General features: G+C 38.2%; 1 protein-coding gene across 1 annotated transcript in view; it reads left to right on the top strand.

Annotated features, from left to right (window-relative positions):
- ALDH1L1 (aldehyde dehydrogenase 1 family member L1) overlaps positions 1-20,897 on the top strand; it is a 110,953-nt gene that overhangs the window by 53,333 nt on the left and 36,723 nt on the right. The gene's annotated exons all lie outside the window — the stretch shown is intronic.

The raw sequence follows: 20,897 nt of genomic DNA, 5'->3' as shown, positions 1-20,897 counted from the left end.
AAGTACAGAGATAAAGTCTCATCAGATCATATCAAAGGAGATGCTGTCAACATGACATATCATTGTTGATGTTGACCTTGATCACCTGACTTGAGGTCATATTTGTCAGGTTTCTCCAGTGTGAAGTGTCTCTTCCCTTCCTCCCCCCCCCCCCCCATTCCCATACTGTATTCTTTGGAAGGAAGTCATTCTGTGCAGCCCACACTCCTGAGTTACGCTTTACCTCCTGAGAACAGAGTGTCTACCTAAAATGATTTGAAATTCTTCTGCATGGAGAGTTGTCTTTTTTCTCCTATTTATTTATTCATTCAATCATTCATTTATATCGAGTCATGGATATTTATCTTATACTTTGGATTAAATCCAATAGTAATTTATTGGTTTTGTTGCTCAGATTGTTTAAGCTTTGTCTACTGAAAAAAAAAATAACAGCTCTTTCAGTGGGACCTTTTACACCTTTGACGTGCCACCATCCTTTTATAAGCTCTTCCTTACTTTGTGGCACTACAAGATGTTCTTGTGCAGTCCCTGCCACAGCCCTAAAATCAGGGATTTTTCCTAGGATCCTTGCTTCCTTTTATTGGAAAATGGTATTAGAAACCAAAATGTGGGTGCTAGGTGTGCTCATTTCTACTTGTGTTTCATTGCTTCTTGGCCCTCCCAGCTGACAGAGCAGAAAATATATCTATAGTCTATCTATTATCTATCTATCTATCTATCATCTATCTATCTATCTATCTATCCATCCATCATCTATCATCTATCTATACTTATGTGTGTATACACACACACACACACACACATATATGTATCTCTCCCCCCCTCTCTATCTATAGTATATCTGTGTCTATAAGCATGAGGGTGTCAGGGGTCTCCAAGACAAAGCAAGAAATGTAAACAGATCTCCTCAATTTTTGTTTTTCTGAGGAAGTCTTTATTTTTCTTTCACTTTTGAAGAATAATTTTGCTGGATACAGAATTCTATGTTGACTTCTTCTTTCAATACTTTAGATAGTTCACTCTCATCTTACTTGCATGGTTTCTGAAGAGAAGTCCAGTGTAATTATCATCCTTGTTCTATAAGTAAGGCATTTTTTCCTCTGATTTCTTACAAGATTTTCTCTTTATCTTTGATTTTTTGTAGTTTGAATAGGATGTGTTTATGTAGGGTTTTTAAAAAATACTACTTAGTGTTCTTTGAGCCTCCTGTATCTGTGGTTTAGTGTCTGTCTTTAATTTTGGAAAATTCACAGCCATTATTACTTCAAATATTTCTTCTATTTCTTTCTCTCTTTTCCTTCCATTATTACAATTATATTTTTGCTATTCCTTTACTAATTGTCCCATGGTTCTTGAATATTCTGTTCCTTTTCATTCCTTTTTCTTTTTGCATTTCAGTTTTGGAAGTTCCTATTGACCTATCTTCAAACTTACTGACTCTTTTCTTCCTTGTATCCAGTCTACTGATCAACCTCTTAAAGGCATTCCTCATTTGTTACTGTGCTTTTTATTTCTATCACTTCCTTTTCATTCTTTCTTACAGTTTCCATCTCTCTGCTTTTATGTTTATCTGGTTAGGGGTTAGGCTGTATTATAGCTGTAGGTGTCAAAGAATAAAACTTCTAGAGTCTTTGTTTTGTGTCCTCTGTTGTCTTTGGATTTTCCTAGAGACTAACTAAAAAGAATCTGAGGTCTCCAGTTCTTTTAACTGTAATCACCTATTATTGTACAGGAGCCCTGTTGATTTAGTGTTAAGGAATGGGAGGAGGGGAAGCATTCAATAGTTCTATGATTAGGACTCAAGTCTTTTAGTGAGCCTGTACCCTGGGCTATGACCTTCACAAGTGTCTTTCAGTCCCTTCTCCACTTTGGTGTTGCGGGCAAGGTAGAGGGGGCCAGAGTTGGTTATTTCCCCTCCCTCAGGTTGGCTAACCTCTAATTAAATAGTTTCTCTTGAGGACAGACCTTGTTAAGAGCAGAATGTTGTGAAGGTATTTCAAAATGGCTACTTTCCCCTCTTCCTGCTAGGGATTTTCCTCCAGTTTTTCCCCTGAGAACCTGATGGGACTCCTAGAGGTAAAACTCACAAAAGCCTGGGGTCACCTCAGTAAGACCAGACCCCCAGGAGTTTTTAATTCTCAACTAGTTCTCAGTTTAGTTTTATTTAGTTCTCAATTATTTTAATTCTCAATTAGTTTACATTGTGCCTCCGGCAATTCTTCAGTTCAGTTTAAAGTGTTCCTGTCAGCAACTTCTACTTGTGTGTTTCTGCTCAAGTAAGCTGTGATTCTCTGTATCTGCCTCCCCAGTTTTGGGGGCCAGCACTTTGCCTTGTGACCTCAATTTTCATTTGGATCTAAGAAGAGTTTTGATTTTCACTTTGTTCAGCTTTTTTCTTCTTGTGAGAATGGGAGTGATGACCTCCAAACTCTTTACATGCTGGACCAAAATCTGGAAGGCTACCAATCAACTGCCTCTAGATCATGCAAACAATGTTGCTTATGCTGAGCACTTACTTTGCTTTGGGGAGTCCTCTAGGTAAGTGCAAGGCAGAGGGTGTCCACGTGACTAGTCCTAAGGAAAAACCTTAGGTGCTGAGTCTCTGGTAGACACAATGTAAAGACTTTTGTTGTCACAATTCATCGCTGGAAGAAATAAACATGTCCTGTGTGACTCCACTGGGACAGAACCCTTGGCAGCTTTTATCTGGCTTCCTCCTGTCTTTGAACATATGCCTACTTTTGCTAGTTTTCCCTTGTCTCTTTTCCCTGTAATAAATCTTAGCCAGGAGTATGACTACATGAGTACTGTGAGTTCTCTTGGTGGATCAGTGGACCTGGGTATGTACAAACAAACAAAAAACAAAACAAACAAATAAAAATATTGGGATTTTAATAGAGGTATCATTGAAACCATAGATCACTTTGGGTAGTATTTCATCTGAACGGTATTAAATCTTCCAATTCATGAAAATGGATATTTTTTTATTTTATTCAGGCCTTTTAAAATGTCTTTCAGCAATACTTTACAGTTCTCAGTGTACAACTCTGTTGCCTCCTTGGTTACTTTATTGCCATTTTATTCCTCTTGCTGCTATTGTAAATGGAATTGTTTTCTTAATTTCTGTTTTGTAGTGTTCATTGCTAGTGTGTAGAAATGCAATGGATTTTCCTGTGTTGTTTTGTACCCTGCAACATTGTTGGATTTGCTTATTAGCTCAAATAATATGTCAGGTTTTTAAAAATTATAATATGTCAGGGTTTTCTTTTTTTGGTGTGAAATCTTTGTATGTGTGTGTGTTCCAATAAAACTGTATTTACAAAATAGGCTGTCATTAACTGATCTCTGCCTTAAACCAAAAGCCTGGGGATAATATGCTGTGACCATGCAAGGAGGCACTCAGCATATAACCCAACTGTGCTTCTTAAATGAGCAAATAAGTCTTTTCTTCCTCCTTCACTCCTTTTTCTTGATTCATAGCTTAAAGGCAATTTTATTATTTTTCCTTCATTTAATAAAAATGTAAATATTTAAGGTGTAATAGTATGCTTTGATATACATAGTGAAATGATTATTACAGTCAAGCTAATTAACATACTCATCTCACAAAGTTACTTTTATTTTTTGGCAGTGAGAGCATCTGAGACCTACTCTTTTAGCAAATTTCTACTGTACGATGCAGTATTATTAACTAAAGTCAACTTGATGTACATTAGATCTCTAGAACTTATTCATCCTCTATAACTGAAACCTTGCCCCCTTGACCATAAGGTAAACCACCATTGCAATTGAGAATTCCACTTGGTGACAGTGAATTCAACTTACTATTATTTTTGAGAGGATTTTTGCATTTATATTGATCAGGAATATTGGCTTAAAGTTTTCTTTTCTTGAAGTGACTTTTTCTGGCTTTGGTATCAGGGTATTTCTGTCCTCATTGAATTAATGGGAAGTGTTTCTTCTTCATTTTTTGCGGGGGGGGGATGACTTAGAGAAGGAGTGGTGTCAGCTCTTTAAATGTTTGGTAGAATTCACCAGTGAAGCCATTCAGCCTTGAGCTTTTCTTTGTTGGAAGGTTTTGTGATTTTTGATTCAATCTCTTTATTAGTTATGGGTCTATTCAGATTTTGTTTCCTCATGAGTTTATGTAGATTGCATGTTTTCTAGCAGTTTGTTCATTTCATCTAGGTAATCAAATTTGTTGGTGTATAAATTATCAAAGTATTATCTTATGATCCTTTTTATTTATGTAAAATTGGTATAATCACTTTCATTTCTGATTCTAGTAATTTGAGTTTTTTTCTGTTTTTCTTTTTCTTGGTCAGTCAGGTTTGTCAATTTTGTTGATTTTTTTCAAGGAATCAACTTTGGTTTCATTGATTTCCTGATTGTTCTTTTATTCTCTATTTTATTTATTTCTGCTCTTATCTTTATTATTTCCTACCCTCTGCTGGCCTTGGGTTTAGGTTGCTCTTTTTAAAAATTCTTTAAGGTGTACAGTTAGGGTTTTGACTTGAGATCTTCTTTTTAATGTATGCACTTGCAGTTATAAATTTCCTTCTCAGCACTACTTTTGTTGCAATCCATAAGTTTTGTTATGTTGTGTTTTTGTTTTTCTTTGACTAAAGGTATTTCCCTTGTGATTTCTTTTTTTCGCCCATTGGTTGTTTAAGAGTGTGCCACTTGACTTCCATATTTTTGTGAATTTTCCAATTTTTCTTCCACTATTGATTTCTAGTTGCATTCCATTGTGATCAGAAAAAGATGTTTTATAAGATTTCAATCTTTTAAAAATTTATTAAGACTTATTGTGTAGCCTAACAAATGGTTTATTGTGGAGAATATTCCATGTGCACTTGAGAAGAATGTGAATTCTGCTATTCTTAGGTGTTTTGTATATGTCTGTTCTGTATACATACAGTTGGATTATAGTGTTGTTTAATTACTCTGTTTCTTTATCTTCTCCCTGGTTGTTTTAACCATTATTGAAAGTTGGGCATTTTAGTCTCCAGCTATTATTATAGAATTTTTGCTATATATTTTTGGGAGCCTGTCTTGTTGGTGCCTGTATGTTTATAATTGTTATATCCTTTTGCTGTGTTGAACCTTTTATTAGTAGTCTTTGTTTCTCATAACCTTGTTTGATTTAAAGTATATTTTTTTTCTGACAATATAGCAACCCAGCTCTCTTTTGGTTACCCTTTGCATGGGATACCTTTTCCATCCTTTTGCTTTCAATTTTTTTATGTGTACTTAAATCTAAAGTGAATCTCTTGTAGCATGTGGATGAATGATATTTTTTATCCAATCTTCCAATCTATGTTTTTAATAAGAAAGTTTAATCTGTTACCATTTAACCAGATTATTGATAAAGAAAAGGATTTACCACTGCTATTTATCTATTTGTTTTCAGTATGTCTTTTATGCTTTTTTGTTCCTCAGTTTCTCTATTATTGCCCCTCTGTGGTGGGGGGGTAGTGTACTACTTTGTTTCCTGCCCATTTTTAGTTATTTCTTAATTAACTTAGAGATTACAGTTAACATATTTAACTAGTTTTTTTTAAAGATTTTATTTATTCATTTGTGAGAGAGATAGCAGAGTGAGAGAGAGCACAAGTGGGGGGGAGGGGTAGAGGGAGAGGGAGAAGCAGACTCCCCTCCGAGCAGGGAGCCTGATGTGGGGCTCGATCCCAGGACCCTGGGATCATGACCTGAGCCTAAGGCAGACACTTAACCCACTGAGCCACCCAGGTGCCCCAACATATTTAACTTGTAACAATGTAATTTGAATAATACCAACTTATTTTCAATAGTATATACTCTAATCTTATACATCGCTGTTCCTCCCCCAGCTATTATTGTCACAGATTGCATCTTTATACATTGTATAGCCATTAATATTGGTTTAAAATTATTGTTTTCTGCATTTGGCTATTATATAAGAAAAAGAGAGAAGTTGCAAACCCTACCAAAAGTACAGTAGCACTGGTTTTCATTTTTACCCATGTGGTTGCCTTTACCAGTGTTCTTTATTTATTTATTTTCTTACAGCTTTGAGTTACTCTTTAGTGTTCTTCCTTTTTTTCTAAGATTTTATTTATTTATTTGACAGAAAGAGAGAGAGAGAGAACAGCAGAGGGAGAGGGAGAAGCAGACTCCCCGCTGAGCTGGGAGCCCAATGAGGGACGCAATCCCAGGACCCTGGGATCATGACCTGAGGGGAAGGCAGATGCTTAACCAACTGAGCCAACCATTTCAACCTGTAAAATTCTCTTTAGTGTCTCTTGTATGGCAAGTGTACTAGGAACTAACTCCCTCAGCTTTTGTGTATCCTGAAATGTCTTAATTTCTCCTCCATTCTTATAGTTTTGACAGATATAGAATTCATAGTTAACATTCTTTCAAGACTTTAAATATGCCATCTCACTGCTTTCTGGCCTTCATGGAGTTTGAAAAGAAATCAGCTTTTAATTTTATGGAGGATCCTTTGTATGTGATGAGTTAGTTCTCTCTTACTGCTTTCCAAATTCCTTCTTTGTCTTTGGGTTTCAACAAGTTGACTGTAATGTGTCTTGGTGTAAATTTCTTTGAGTTTATCCTCCTTGGAATTCATTGAGCTTCTTGGGTGTGCTTATTCGTGTTTCCTCAAATTGGGGAGCTTTTGGGACATTATTTCTTCATATATTTTTTCTGTTCCTTTCTATCTCTCTTCCTCTTTGGAATTCCTAAAATAAGAATGCTGATAAGTTTGATGATGTCCCTCAGACTCTGTTCATTTTCATTCATTCTTTTTTCCCTCTCTTCTTCATACTGGATAATTTCAAGTTTACCAGTCCTTTCTTCTGCTTGCTCAAATCTGATGTTGAACCTCTCCAGGGAGTTTTTTATTTTAGTTATTGCACTTGTCAGCTTGAGAATTTCTTTGGTTTATTTTTTATGTCTTTACTGAGATTCTCATTTTTTCATACATCATTTTCCTGATTTTCTTTAGTTCTTTGTCCATGGTTTCCTTTAAATTATTGTACATATTTAATACAGTTGACTTAACATCTTTGATGAATAATTCTAATATCTGGTCTTCCTAGAGAGTGATTCTTCCAAATTTTTTTATTTTTCCTGTAAATCAACTATATTTGCCTATTTCTTTGTATGTTTTACATTTTTTTGTTCAAAACTGGACATTTGGCATGTTGTATTGCGGTAATTCTGAAAATGTAATTGTCTCACTCCTCAGTGATTACTAAATCTTGCTTGTGGAGGGTTGGAGCCATCCATTTGTGACTTTTCCAAACTTTTTTCTTCTTTTTTTGTGAAGTGTGTATTCTTTGTTGTATGTAGAAATTAAAGTTTCTGTTCTGTTATCTCTGTGGTCAGCCAGTAGCCAGACAAGGATTTTCTTAAATGTCTGAGTCCACAAAGAGGGGGAAAATACCATCTCTTTAAATCCCCTGGAAGCTGCCTCAACCTGTGGGGGTTAAAAACTGTGCCTGCCAGCCTTTGTGCTGGCCCCTCAGTGATCAAAAGGAGCATCAACACTCAGAGCACACAATATAGATATACAGAAGACAAGGTCCTTATTGCCCACCCTGGCTCCAGAAAGCTGCACCAGGAACAAGGCCAGCTTCCCCACTTCCTCCTACCACAAGGATGGGGAGTAATACATCATGAAAGATTGAAATTATTGATGTTTACAGCCTCTTCATCATGTTCTTTCCTGGATGTTGCAAGTGTTTGACTAGACCCTAGAGTTCCAGAACATTTGATTTGGACAATTCTGCCAGGTCAATAGTTGTTTAGGTGGAGGAATGGATCTTTGGAGCTTCAACTCTACCATTTTCTATCTATATGTAGGTTTTTATTTATCCTGAGTAAATACCTAAGAGTGAAATGGGAAGTATATGTTTAATTTTTAAGAAACTGCCAACTGCTGTCCAAAATGGTTTCCAAAGTACCATTTTAAACAATCATATCAGCAGTGTATGAGAATTGAGTTGTTCTACATCTTTACTAATAATTGGTATGGTCAGACTTTAATTTAGTTTAATTTTTTTTACATTTTGTATTTAAATTCAATTTAGTTAACATATATTGTATTATTAGTTTCAGGGGTAGAATTTAGTGATTCATCAGTTGCATATAACACCCAATGCTCATTACATCAAGTGCCCTACTTAATGCCCATCACCAGTTATGCCATCGCCTCACCTACCTCCCCTCCAGCAATGAGGAAACTTTGTTTCCTAGAGTTAAGAGTCTTTTATGGTTTGCCTCCCTCTCTGTTTTTACCTTATTTTTTTCTGTCCTACCCATATGTTCATCTGTTTTGTTTCTTAAATTCCACATATGATTTAAGAAACAAAACAGAGGATTGTAAAGGAAGGAAGGGGAGGGGGGTCGGGGATGAAGTAACTGGGTGATGGACATTAAGGAGGACACATGATATAATGAGCACTGGGTATTGTATAAGACTGATGAATCACTGAACTCTACCTCTGAAACTAATAATACACTGTATGTTAATTAATTGAATTGAAATAAAAAATTCCACATATGAGTGAAATCATATGGTACTTGTCTTCCTCTGACTGACTTATTTCACTTAGCATAATACCTTCTAGTTCCATCCACATCATTGCAAATGGCCAGATTTCATTCTTTTTGATGGCTGAGTAATATTCCTGTGTGTGTGTGTGTGTGTGTGTGTGTGTGTGTGTGTGTGTGCGTGTGTGCGTGCATACACACATATATACTATATCTTCATTAACCATTCATCTATCAATGGACATCTGGGCTCTTTCCATATTTTGGCAATTGTGGACATTGCTGCTATAAACATTAGGGTGCATATGCTGCTTCACATCACTGTGTTTGTATCCTTTGGATAAATACCTAGTAATGCAATTGCTGGGTCATAGGGTAGTTCTATTTTAAACTTTCTGAGGATCCTCCATACTGTTTTCCAGAGTGGCTGCACCAGTTTGCATTTCCACCAACAGTTTGCATTTCACTTTTTCTGCGTCTTTGACAACATCTGTTGTTTCCTGACTTAATTTTAGCCATTCTGACCTGTGTGAGGGATATCTCATTGTGGTTTTGGATTGTATTTCCCTGATGCCGAATGATGTTGAGCATTTTTTCATGTGTCTGTTAGCCATTTGTGTGTCTTCTTTGGAGAAATATCTGTTAATGTCTTCTGCCCATTTCTTGACTGGATTTTTTAGTTTTTTTGACGTTGAGTTGTTAAGTTCTTTATAGATATTGGATACTAGCTCTTTTGTTAAAATAAATATTTTATTTACTCATGAGAGAGAGAGAGAGTGAGCATGAGAGAACACAAGCAGGGGGAGGGGTAGAGGGAGAGGAAGAAGCAGACTTCCTGCTGAGCAGGGAGCCTGACATGGGGCTCCATCCCAGGACTCTGGGGTCATGACCTGAGCTGAAGGCAGATGCTTAAATGACTTAGCCATCCAGGTGCCCTGGATACTAGCTCTTTATTTGATATGTCATTTGCAAATATCTTCTCCCATTCGGTAGGTTGCCTTTTAGTTTTGTTGACTGTTTCCTTTGCTGTGCAAAAGCTTTTTATCCTGATGAAGTCCCAATGGTTCATTTTTGCTTTTGATTCCCTTGCATTTGGAGATGTGTCTAGCAAAAAGTTGCTGCAGCTGAGGTCAAAGAAGTTTCTGCCTGTGTTCTTCTCTAGAATTTTTTTAAGATTTTACTTATTTATTTATTTGAGAGAATGAGAGAGAGCATGAGTGGAAAGTGGAGAGGAGAGGGAGAAGCAGGTTCCCCAAGAGCAGGGAGCCCAATGCGGGGCTCAATCCCAGGACTCTGGGATCATGACCTGAGCTGAAGGCAGACCCTCAACTGACTGAGCCACCCAGGTGCCCCTCCTCTAGGATTGTGATGGATTCCTGTCTCACGTTTAGATCTTTCAACCATTTTGAGTTTATTTTTGTTTATGGTGTAAGAAAGTTGTCTAGCTTCATTCTTCTACATGTGGCTATCCAATTTTCCCAACACCATTTGTTGAACAGACTGTCTTTTTCCCATTGGAAATTCTTTCCTGATTTGTCAAAGGTTAGCTGACCATAGAGTTGAGGGTCCCTTTCTGGGTTCTCTATTCTGTTCCATTGATTTATGTGTCTGTTTTTGTGCCAGTACCATAATGTCTTGATGATTACAGCTTTGCAATAGAGTTTGAAGTCTGGCATTGTGATGCCACCAGCTTTCGTTTTCTTTTTCAACATTCCCCCTGGCAATTCAGGGTCTTTTCTGGTTCCATACAAATTATAGGATTATTTGGTCCAGGTCTGTGAAAAATGATGGCATTTTGGTAGGGACTGCATTGAATGTGTAGATTGCTCTGGGTAGCATAGACATTTTAATGATGCTTATTCTTCCAATCCATGAGCATGGAATGTTTTTCCATCTGTTTGTGTCTTCCTCAATTTCTTTCATAAGTGTTCTATACTTTCTAGAGAATAGATCCTTTACCTCTTCAGTTAGGTTTATTCTTGGGTATCTTTTGGTTTTGGGTGCGACTGTAAATGGGATCCATTTCTTAATTTCTCTTTCTTCTGTCTCATTGTTAGTGTAAAGAAATGCAACTGATTTCTGTGTATTGATTTTATATCCTGCCACGTTGCTGAATTGCTGTATGAGTTTTAGCAATTTTGGGGTGGAGTCTTTTGGGTTTTCCATATAAAGTATCATATCATCTGTGAAGAGTGAGAGTTTGACTTCTTCTTTGCCAATTTGAATACCTTTTATTTCTTTTTGTTGTCTGATTGAAGACTTCTAGTACTATGTTGAACAGCAGTGGTGAGAGTGGACATCCCTGTTGTGTTCCTGACCTTAGTGGAAAAGCTCTCAGGTTTTCCCCATTGAGGATGATATTCTCTGTGGGCTTTTAACAGATGGCTTTTATGATATTGAGGCATGTTCTCTCTATCCCTACACTGTGGAGAGTTTTAATCAAGAAAGTATGCTGCATTATATGTCAAATGCATTTTCTGCATCTATTGAGAGGATCATATGGTTCTTGTCTTTTCTTTTATTAATTTGATGTATCACATTGATTAATTTGTGAATGTTGAACCACCCTTGCAGCCCAGGAATAAATCCCACTTGATCATGGTGAATAATCCTCTTGATGTACAGTTGGATCCTATTGGCTAGTATCTTGGTGAGAATTTTTGCATCCATGTTCATCAGGGATATTAGTTTGTAATTCTCCTTTTTGATGAGGTCTTTGTCTGGTTTTGGGATCAAGGTAATGCTGGCCTCATAGAACAGGGTTGGAAGTTTTCCTTCTATTTCTATTTTTGAAACAATTTCAGAAGAATAGGTATTAAGTCTTCTTTAAATGTTTGGTAGAATTCCCCTGGGAAGCCATCTGGCCCTGGACTTTTGTTTTTGGGAGATTTTTGATTACTGATTCAATTTCTATGCCAGTTATGGGTCTGTTCAAGTTTTCTATTTCTTTCTGGTTCAGTTTTGGTAGTTTATGTTTCTTGGAATTTATCCATTTCTTACAGATTGCCTAATTTGTTGGCTTATAATTGCTCATAATATTATTTATAATTGTTTGTATTACTTTGGTGTTGCTTGTGATCTCTCCTCTTTCATTCCTGATTTTGTTGATTTGGGTCATTTCTCTTTTCTTTTTGATAAGTCTGGCCAGGGGTTTATCAATCTTGTTAATTCTTTCTTTTTTTTTTTTTTTTTTTTTAATTTAAATTTTTTATTGTTATGTTAATCCCCATACATTACATCATTAGTTTTAGATATAGTGTTCCATGATTCATTGTTTGTGCATAACACCCAGTGCTCCATGCAGAACGTGCCCTCCTCAATACCCATCACCAGGCTAACCCATCCTCCCAACCCCCTCCCCTCTAGAACCCTCAGTTTGTTTTTCAGAGTCCATCGTCTCTCATGGTTCTTCTCCCCCTCCGATTTCCCCCCCTTCATTCTTCCCCTCCTGCTACATTCTTCTTCTTCTTTTTTTCTTTCTTAACATATATTGCATTATTTGTTTCAGAGGTACAGATCTGAGATTCAACAGTCTTGCACAATTCACAGCGTTTACCAGAACACATACCCTCCCCAGTGTCCATCACCCAGTCACCCCATCCCTCCCACCCCACCCCCCACTCCAGCAACCCTCAGTTTGTTTCCTGAGATTAAGAATTCCTCATATCAGTGAGGTCATATGATACATGTCTTTCTCTGTTTGACTTATTTCGCTCAGCATAATACCCTCCAGTTCCATCCACGTCGTTGCAAATGGCAAGATCTCATTCCTTTTGATGGCTGCATAATATTCCATTGTATATATATACCACATCTTCTTTATCCATTCATCTGTTGATGGACATCTTGGCTCTTTCCACAGTTTGGCTATTGTGGACATTGCTGCTATAAACATCGGGGTGCACGTAGCCTTTCGGGTCCCTACTTTTGTATCTTTGGGGTAAATACCCAGTAGTGCAATTGCTGGATCGTATGGTAGCTCTATTTTCAACTTTTTGAGGAACCTGCATACTGTTTTCCAGAGTGGCTGCACCAGCTTGCATTCCCACCAACAGTGTAGGAGGGTTCCCCTTTCTCCGCATCCCCGCCAACATCTGTCATTTCCTGACTTGTTAATTTTAGCCATTCTGACTGGTGTGAGGTGGTATCTCATTGAGGTTTTGATTTGGATTTCCCTGATGCCGAGCGATATTGAACACTTTTTCATGTGTCTGTTGGCCATTTGGATGTCTTCTTTGGAAAAATGTCTGTTCATGTCTTCTGCCCATTTCTTGATTGGATTCTTTGTTCTTTTGGTGTTGAGTTTGATGAGTTCTTTATAGATTTTGGATACTAGCCCTTTATCTGATATGTCATTTGCAAATATCTTCTCCCATTCTGTCAGTTGTCTTTTGGTTTTGTTGACTGTTTCCTTTGCTTTGCAAAAGCTTTTTATCTTGATGAAGTCCCAGTAGTTCATTTTTGCCCTTGCTTCCCTTGCCTTTGGTGATGTTTCTAGGAAGAAGTTGCTGCGGCTGAGGTCGAAGAGGTGGCTGCCTGTGTTCTCCTTTAGGATTTTGATGGACTCCTGTCTCACATTGAGGTCTTTCAACCATTTGGAGTCTATTTTTGTGTGTGGTGTAAGAATCTTGTTAATTCTTTCAAAGAACCAGCTCCTAGTTTCGTTGATCTGTTCTACTGTTCTTTTGGTTTCTATTTCATTGATTTCTGCTCTGATCTTTATTATTTCTCTTCTCCTGCTGGGTTTAGGCTTTATTTGCTGTTCTTTCTCCAGCTCCGTTAGGTGTAGTGTTAGGTTGTGTATTTGAGACCTTTCTTGTTTCTTGAGAAAGGCTTGTATTGTTATATACTTTCCTCTTAGGACTGCCTTTGCTGTATCCCAAAGATTTTGAATAGTTGTGTTTTCATTTTCATTTGTTTCCATGAGTTTTTTTTAATTCTTCTTTAATTTCCTGGTTGACCCATTCATTCTATAGTAGGATGCTCTTTAGCCTCCATGTATTTGAGTTCTTTCCAACTTTCCTCTTGTGATTGAGTTCTAGTTTTAAAGCATTGTGGTCTGAAAATATGCAGGGAATGATCCCAATCTTTTGGTACCGGTTGAGACCTGATTTGTGACCTAGGATGTGATCTATTCTGGAGAATGTTCCATGGGTACTAGAGAAGAATGTGTATTCTGTTGCTTTGGGATGGAATGTTCTGAGTATATCTGTGAAGTCTTTATTTGGTCCAGTGTGTCATTTAAAGTCTTTATTTCCTTGTTGATCTTTTGCTTAGATGATCTGTCCATTTCAGTGAGGGGTGTGTTAAAGTCCCCCACTATTATTGTATTGTTGTCGATGTGTTTCTTTGCTTTTGTTATTAATTGCCTTATATAATTGGCTGCTCCCATGTTAGGGGCATAGATATTTACAATTGTTAGATCTTCTTGTTGGATAGACCTTTTAAGTAGGATATAGTGTCCTTCCTCGTGTCTTATTACCGTCTTTGGTTTAAAATCATTTGTCTGATATAAGGATTGCCATCCTAGCTTTCTTTTGGTATCCATTAGCATGGTAAATGGTTTTCCACCCCCTCACTTTCAATCTGGGAGTGTCTTTGGGTCTAAAATGAGTCTCTTGCAGACAGCATATCAATGGATCTTGTTTTTTTATCCACTCTGATACCCTGTGTCTTTTGATTGGGGCATTTAGCCCATTTCCATTCAGGGTAACTATTGAAAGATATGAATTTAGTGCCATTGTATTGCCTGTAAGGTGACTGTTACTGTATATTGTCTGTGTTCCTTTCTGTTCTATGTTGCTTTTAGGCTCTCTCTTTGCTTAGAGGACCCCTTTCAAGATTTCTTGTAGGGCTGGTTTCGTGTTTGCAAATTCTTTCAGCTTTTGTTTGTCCTGGAAGCTTTTTGTCTCTCCTTCTATTTTCAATGACAGCCTAGCTGGATATAGTATTCTTGGCTTCATATTTTTCTCATTTAGTGCTCTGAATATATCCTGCCAGTCCTTTCTGGCCTGCCAGGTCTCTGTGGATAAGTCTGCTGCCAATCTAATGATTCTATCATTGTAGGTTACAGACCTCTTGTCCCGAGCTGCTTTCAGGATTTTCTCTTTGTCTCTGAGGGGACTCGTAAGTTTTACTATCAGATGTCGGGGTGTTGACCTATTTTTATTGATTTTGAGGGGGGTTCTCTGTGCCTCCTGGATTTTGATGCCTGTTGCCTTCCCCAAATTAGGGAAGTTCTCTGCTATAATTTGCTCCAATATACCTTCTGCCCCCCTCTCTCTTTCTTCTTCTTCTGGGATCCCAATTATTCTAATATTGTTTTGTCTTATGGTATCACTTATCTCTCGAATTCAGCTCTCATGATCCAGTAGTTGTTTATCTCTCTTTTTCTCAGCTTCTTTATTTTCTATCATTTGGTCTTCTATATCACTGATTCCCTCTTCTGCCTCATTTATCCCAGCAGTTAGAGCCTCCATTTTTGATTGCACCTCATTAATAGCCTTTTTGATTTTGACTTGGTTAGATTTTAGTTCTTTTATTTCTCCAGAAAGGGTTTCTCTAATAACTTCCATGCTTTTTTCAAGCCCAGCTAGTATCTTTAAAATCATCATGCTGAACTCTAGTTCCAGCATCTTACTAATGTCCATATTGATTACGTCCCTGGCAGTCAGTACTGCCTCTTGTTCTTTTTGTTGAGGTGATTTTTTTCCATCTTGTCATTTTGTCCAGAGGAGAATTGATGAATGAGAGAAGAAAATGCTAACAGGGTGACAACGTCCCTAGAAAATAAACACTAAACAAATCAGAGAAGACCTGAAACTGGGGGGAAAGAAAGGGAAAGAAAGAAAAAAGAAAAAGAAAAAGATAAAAACAAACAAAAAGAAAACAAAACCAAAAAAACAGAATATGATCAAATATGATTAGGCTGGTGCATAGATCAGTACCACACTCTAGATTCTGTGTGTATTTTGGTCTGTTAAAAGAAAGTGCCTCCCAAAATTTTAAAGAAAGAAAAACTTATATATGTACAAAAATAAGAGTAAATAAGATGAAGGGATGAAATATGACTGTAAAGATGAAAATTATAAAAGATTTTATAAAAGGAATTGATAAGAAGTTGGTTGAAAAAAGAGGATTTTAAAAAAAGGGTAGGGAGAGAATGTGATCAGGGAGGAGACTAGAACAAAGCCATACACTAGAGATTTAGGGTATATTTTGATCTGTTAGAAGAAACTGTATCTCAAAATTTTAAAGAGAGAACAACTTATATATATATATATCAAAAATAAGGGTAACTACTATGAAGGGATAGAATATGACTCTAAAAATGAAAAATAAAAAATATTTAAAAAAAAAGAGATTGATAAGATGTTGGTTGAAAAAGGGAAAAAGAAAAATTAAAAAAAAAGAGAGTTAAAAAAAATTAACTTTGAAAGACTAAAGAATCATGGTAAAAAATCCATGAATTCTATGTGCAGTATTCCCCTAGTGTTAGAGTTCTGCCGTTCTCATTGATCGGTAAACTTGGTCTTGGCGGGCTGTTCTTGCTGATCTTCTGGGGGAGGGGCCTGTTGCAGAGGTTCTCTAATGTCTTTGCCAGAGGCAGAATTGCCCTGCCCTTGCCGGGTCGGGGCTAAGTAATTTGCTCGGGTTTGCTCTCGGGAGCTTTTGTTCCCTGCAAGCTTTCCGTACATCTTTGGAGGATGAGAGTGAAGATGGCAGCCTCCCAATCTCCACCCGGGAGGAGCCGAGAACTCAGGGCCCCACTCCTCAATGCGCCCCCAGAGAAAAGCAGTCAATCACTCCCATCTCCCTGGTCTCCGGCCGCACTCCGTGCTCACCTGGCCTGTGACCGAGCGTTTCTGTCTCTGGCACATGACCCCATGTGGAGTCTCCAAACCCAGCAGATCCCTGCAGTGTGCTCCCGCGCCGCTCCTCCAGAGGGAGGAAGGGGAGTCTCCCCCGATCTGCCGCTTGTTGAGTCCCTGCTGGAAGAGCAGTGGCCTGACTGTGCCGCGGATCACAATTTATGGCAACCCCGAGCTGAGAGCCTGCTCCTTGGCTCCGTCTCTGCAGCCAGCTTCCCCCTCTGATACCTGGGAGCTCTGCTGCACTCAGGCACCCCCGGTCTTCCTATGACCCCGAGGGTCCTGAGACCACACTGTCCTGCAAGGGTTCCATTCCCCACTTAGCCACTGGAGCGATGTCCCTCAGCGGAGCCAACTTCTAAAAGTTCCGATTTTGTGCTCTGCTGCTGTATCACTTGCCAGTAGCAGCTGATGGAGGCCCCCTCCCCTGCCATCTATCTTCCCAAATATCGCCTCAGATTCACTTCTCCGCACGTCCTACCTTCCAGAAAGTGGTCGCTTTTCTGTTCAGAGAGTTGCTGCTATTCTTTTCTTCGATCTCCTGTGGAGTTTGTAGGTGTTCGGAATGGTTTGATCCCTATCTAGCTGAATTCCTGGGACCAGAAGAAATTTAGGTCTCCTACTCCTCCACCATCTTGCTCCTCCCCCCATACATAATTAGTTTTTGATGTAGTGATCCACGATTCATTGAATCGTGTTTCCAGGAATTTAAAAAAATTCTTCTTTAATTTCCTGGTTGACCCATTCATTCTTCAGTAAGATATTCTTTAACCTCCATGTATTTGTGGTCCTTCCAATTTTTTTCTTGTGGTTGACTTCACATTATAGCATTGTGGTTTGAAAATATGCATGGTATGATCTCAATATTTTTTACCAGTTGAGGCCTGATTTGTGACCTAGTATGTGATCTCTTCTGGAGAACATTCTATGTGCGCTCGAGAAGAATATGTATTCTGCTGCTTTGGGATGAAATGCTCTGACTATATCTATAAAGTTCATCTGGTCCATTGTGTCAATCAAAGTCTTTGTTTCTTTTTTGTACTTCTGCTTAGAGGATCTGTCCATTGCTGTGAGGGGGGTATTAAAGTCCCCTACTATTATTGTATTATTATCAATGAGTTTCTTAATTTTGTTATTAATTGGTTTATATATTTGGCTGCTCCCACATTAGGGGCATAAATACTTAAAATTGTTAGATCTTCTTGTTGGATAGACCCTTTAATTATGATATAGTGTCTTTCTTCATCTCTTATTACAGTCTTTGGTTTAAAATCAACCAAGTTGTTTGTTTGATATAACAAACAGTTATTGTTTGTGTGATATAAGGATTGCTACTCCAGCTTTCTTTTAATTTCCATTAGCATGACCAGTGGTTCTCCACCCCCTTACTTTCAATCTGGTGGTTTCTTTGGGTCTAAAATGAGTCTCCTGTAAGCAGCATATTGATGGGTCTTATTTTTTTATCCATTCTGATACCCTATGTCTTTTCATTGGAGTCTTGAGTCCATTTACATTCTGAGTAATTTTTGAAAGATATTAATTTAATGCCATTTTATTACCTGTAAAGCCACTGTTCCATAGACTGTCTCTGTTCCTTTCTGGTCTTATTTACTTTTGGGCTCTGTCTTCATTCAGATGATCCCCTTTAATACTTCTTGCAGGGCTGGCTTTGTGTTCACAGATTCCTTTAGGTTTTGTTTGTCTTGGAAACTCGTTATCTCTCCTTCTATTCTGAATGACAGCCTTGCTGGATAAAGTATTCTTGGCTGATTTGCAACAACGTGGATGGAACTAGAGGGTATTATGCCAAGCGAAATAAGTCAATCAGAGAAACACATGTTTCATATGATCTCACTGATATGAGGAATTCTTAATTTCAGGAAACAAACTGAGGGTTGCTGGAGTGGTGGGTGGTGGGAGGGATGGGGTGGCTGGGTGATAGACATTGGGGAGGGAATGTGCTATGGTGAGCACTGTGAATTGTGTAAGACTGATGAATTACAGACCTGTACCTCTGAAACAAATAATACATTATATGTTAAAAAAAGAGAGAGAGAGAAGATAGTAGGAAGGGAAAAATGAAGGGGGGGAAATCGGAGCGGGAGACGAACCATGAGAGACTATGGACTCTAAGAAACAAACTGAGGGTTCTAGAGGGGAGGGGGGTGGGGAGATGGGTTAGCCTGGTGATGGGTATTAAAGAGGGCACGTATTGAATGGAGCACTGGGTGTTATACACAAACATTGAGTCATGGAACACTACATCAAAAACTAATGATGTAATGTATGGTGATTAACATAACATAATAAAATTTTTTTAAAAAGTATTCTTGCCTGCATATTTTTCCCATTTAGCACACTGAATACATCATGGCCATCCTTTCTGGCCTGCCAGGTCTCTGTGGACAGGTCTGCTACCAGCCTATGTGTCTACCATTGTAGGTTAAGGACCTCTTGTACCAAGCTGCTTTCCGGATTTTCTCTTTATCTCTGTAATTTGCAAGCTTCACTATTATATGTTGGGGTGTTGACCTATTTTTATTGATTTTGAGGGGTTTTCTCTATGCCTCCTGGACTTGAATGCCTGTTTCTTTCCCTAGATTAGGGAAGTTCTCAGGTACAATTTGCTCAAATAAACCTTCTGCCCATTTCTCCCCCTCCTCCTCTTCTGGGACCCCTACTTGGATATTATTTTGCTTTATGGAATCACTGAGAAGTCTCCCTTCACGATCTAATAGTTTTCTTTCTCTCTGCAAGTTCCTTATTTTCCATCATTTACCTTCTATATCACCGATTCTCTCTTTTGATTCATTCATCCTCATTTTTATAGCCTCCATTTGGGATTGTATCTCAGTAATAGCATTTTTAATTTTGGCCTGACTAAGTTTTAATTCTTTTATCTCTACAGTACGGGATTCTCTAGTGTCTTGTTTGCTTTTTTCAAGCCCAGCTAGTATCTTTATTATTGTTGTTTTAAATTGTAGTTCAGACATCTTACTTATATTTGTATTGATTAAATCTCTGTCAATAAGTACTACCTCCTTTGGGGTGAATTTCTCTGTGTTGTCATTTGGTCTAGAAAAGAAAAGAAGAAAGAAAGGGAAACAACAATGACAAAAGAAAAAACAAAAGAAACAAAACAAAAACAAAAACAGAACTAAACAAAAACAAACAAAAAACAAAACAACAAGTTGGATCCTGGGTGTGTTTTGGTGTGCTTGTTAAAAGAAACTAGATCCCAAAATAAGAAAGAAGCTGAAAGTTCACACCCCCCACTCCTCAGTGAGCCCTCACAGAAAAGCAGTCAATCACTTCTCTCCCCAGTTTCAGTCCAAACTCTGTGTTCACCAGACCTGTCACTGAGCGTTTTTATCTCAAGCACATGACTGAATTTCAAAACTGCAAGTTTTATGGACTCCTGCAGCACAGACCCATGCTGTTTGTCCCAGGGGATGGAAGGGGGTCTCACCATGCTTCTGCCCTTGCTGGACCCCTGCCAGGAAGGTGATCACATGACCATGCAGCAGTTCACAGTTAATGGCAACACAGAGCACTGTTTTCAGCCACCTTCCCCACTCTTGTGCCTGGGAACTCTGCCACACACAGACACCCCTGTTCTTCTTGTGACCCTGGGGATCCTGAGACCATCCTTTCCCACCTGGGATTCTGCCCTGCTTCACCACCTGAGCACCTTTAAACCAGGGACATACCCCACTGTAGCAGAATTCTAGCTCTGATTTTGCTCTCTGTTACTTATAACACTTTGCAGTAGCCTCCTTAAGCAGGCCCCTCCCCCTCCACTGTATCCTCAGATATATCACCCCAGCTCAAGTCTCCACACCTCCTACCTTCCAAAAAGTGGTCACTTTTCTACTTGTAGAGTTGCAGCATTTCTTTTCTTGGATCTCTGATTGCTTTCACAGATGTTCAGAATGATTTGATAACTATCTAGCTATATTGAAGAGACAAGACAAACCTAGGGTCCCCTTACTCTTCCAACATCTCTCCTCCCCCTGAGATCGGACTTTAATTTTAGATATTCTGGTATGTGTGTAGAAATTTTAATTGTTGTTTTAATTTTCATTTCCCTAATTATTAGTGATGTTGAACATATTTTCATATGGTTTTTGCCATCTGTATTTCTTCTTTGGGGAAACATCTGTTCAATCTTTTGCCCATTTTTGCTTGGATTTTTTTTTTTTCTTAGTATTGAAATTTGAGGGTTCTTTATATATTCTGAATACAAGTCCTTTATCAGATATGTTATTTGGAAATATTTGCCCCAGAGTGTGGTTTGTCTTTTCATTCTTTTAACAATGTCTTTCAAAGAGTATTATTAATCTCATATTGATTATTATTACCAGCATGTAGATTGTGTCATTTACTCATCAGAAACTGGTGAAGGAGCTATTACTATTCCAATTTTGCAGCAAAGAAACTGAAGTGCAGCGGAGTTTTTCACTTGCCGAAGGTCACAAATTAGTA

This window comes from Halichoerus grypus, chromosome 1 (assembly GCF_964656455.1).
Source record: "Halichoerus grypus chromosome 1, mHalGry1.hap1.1, whole genome shotgun sequence".
NCBI classification, from domain to species: domain Eukaryota; kingdom Metazoa; phylum Chordata; class Mammalia; order Carnivora; family Phocidae; genus Halichoerus; species Halichoerus grypus.
The sequence above is the reverse complement of the archived record's forward strand: the minus strand, read 5'-3'. Positions and strand labels throughout refer to the sequence as shown.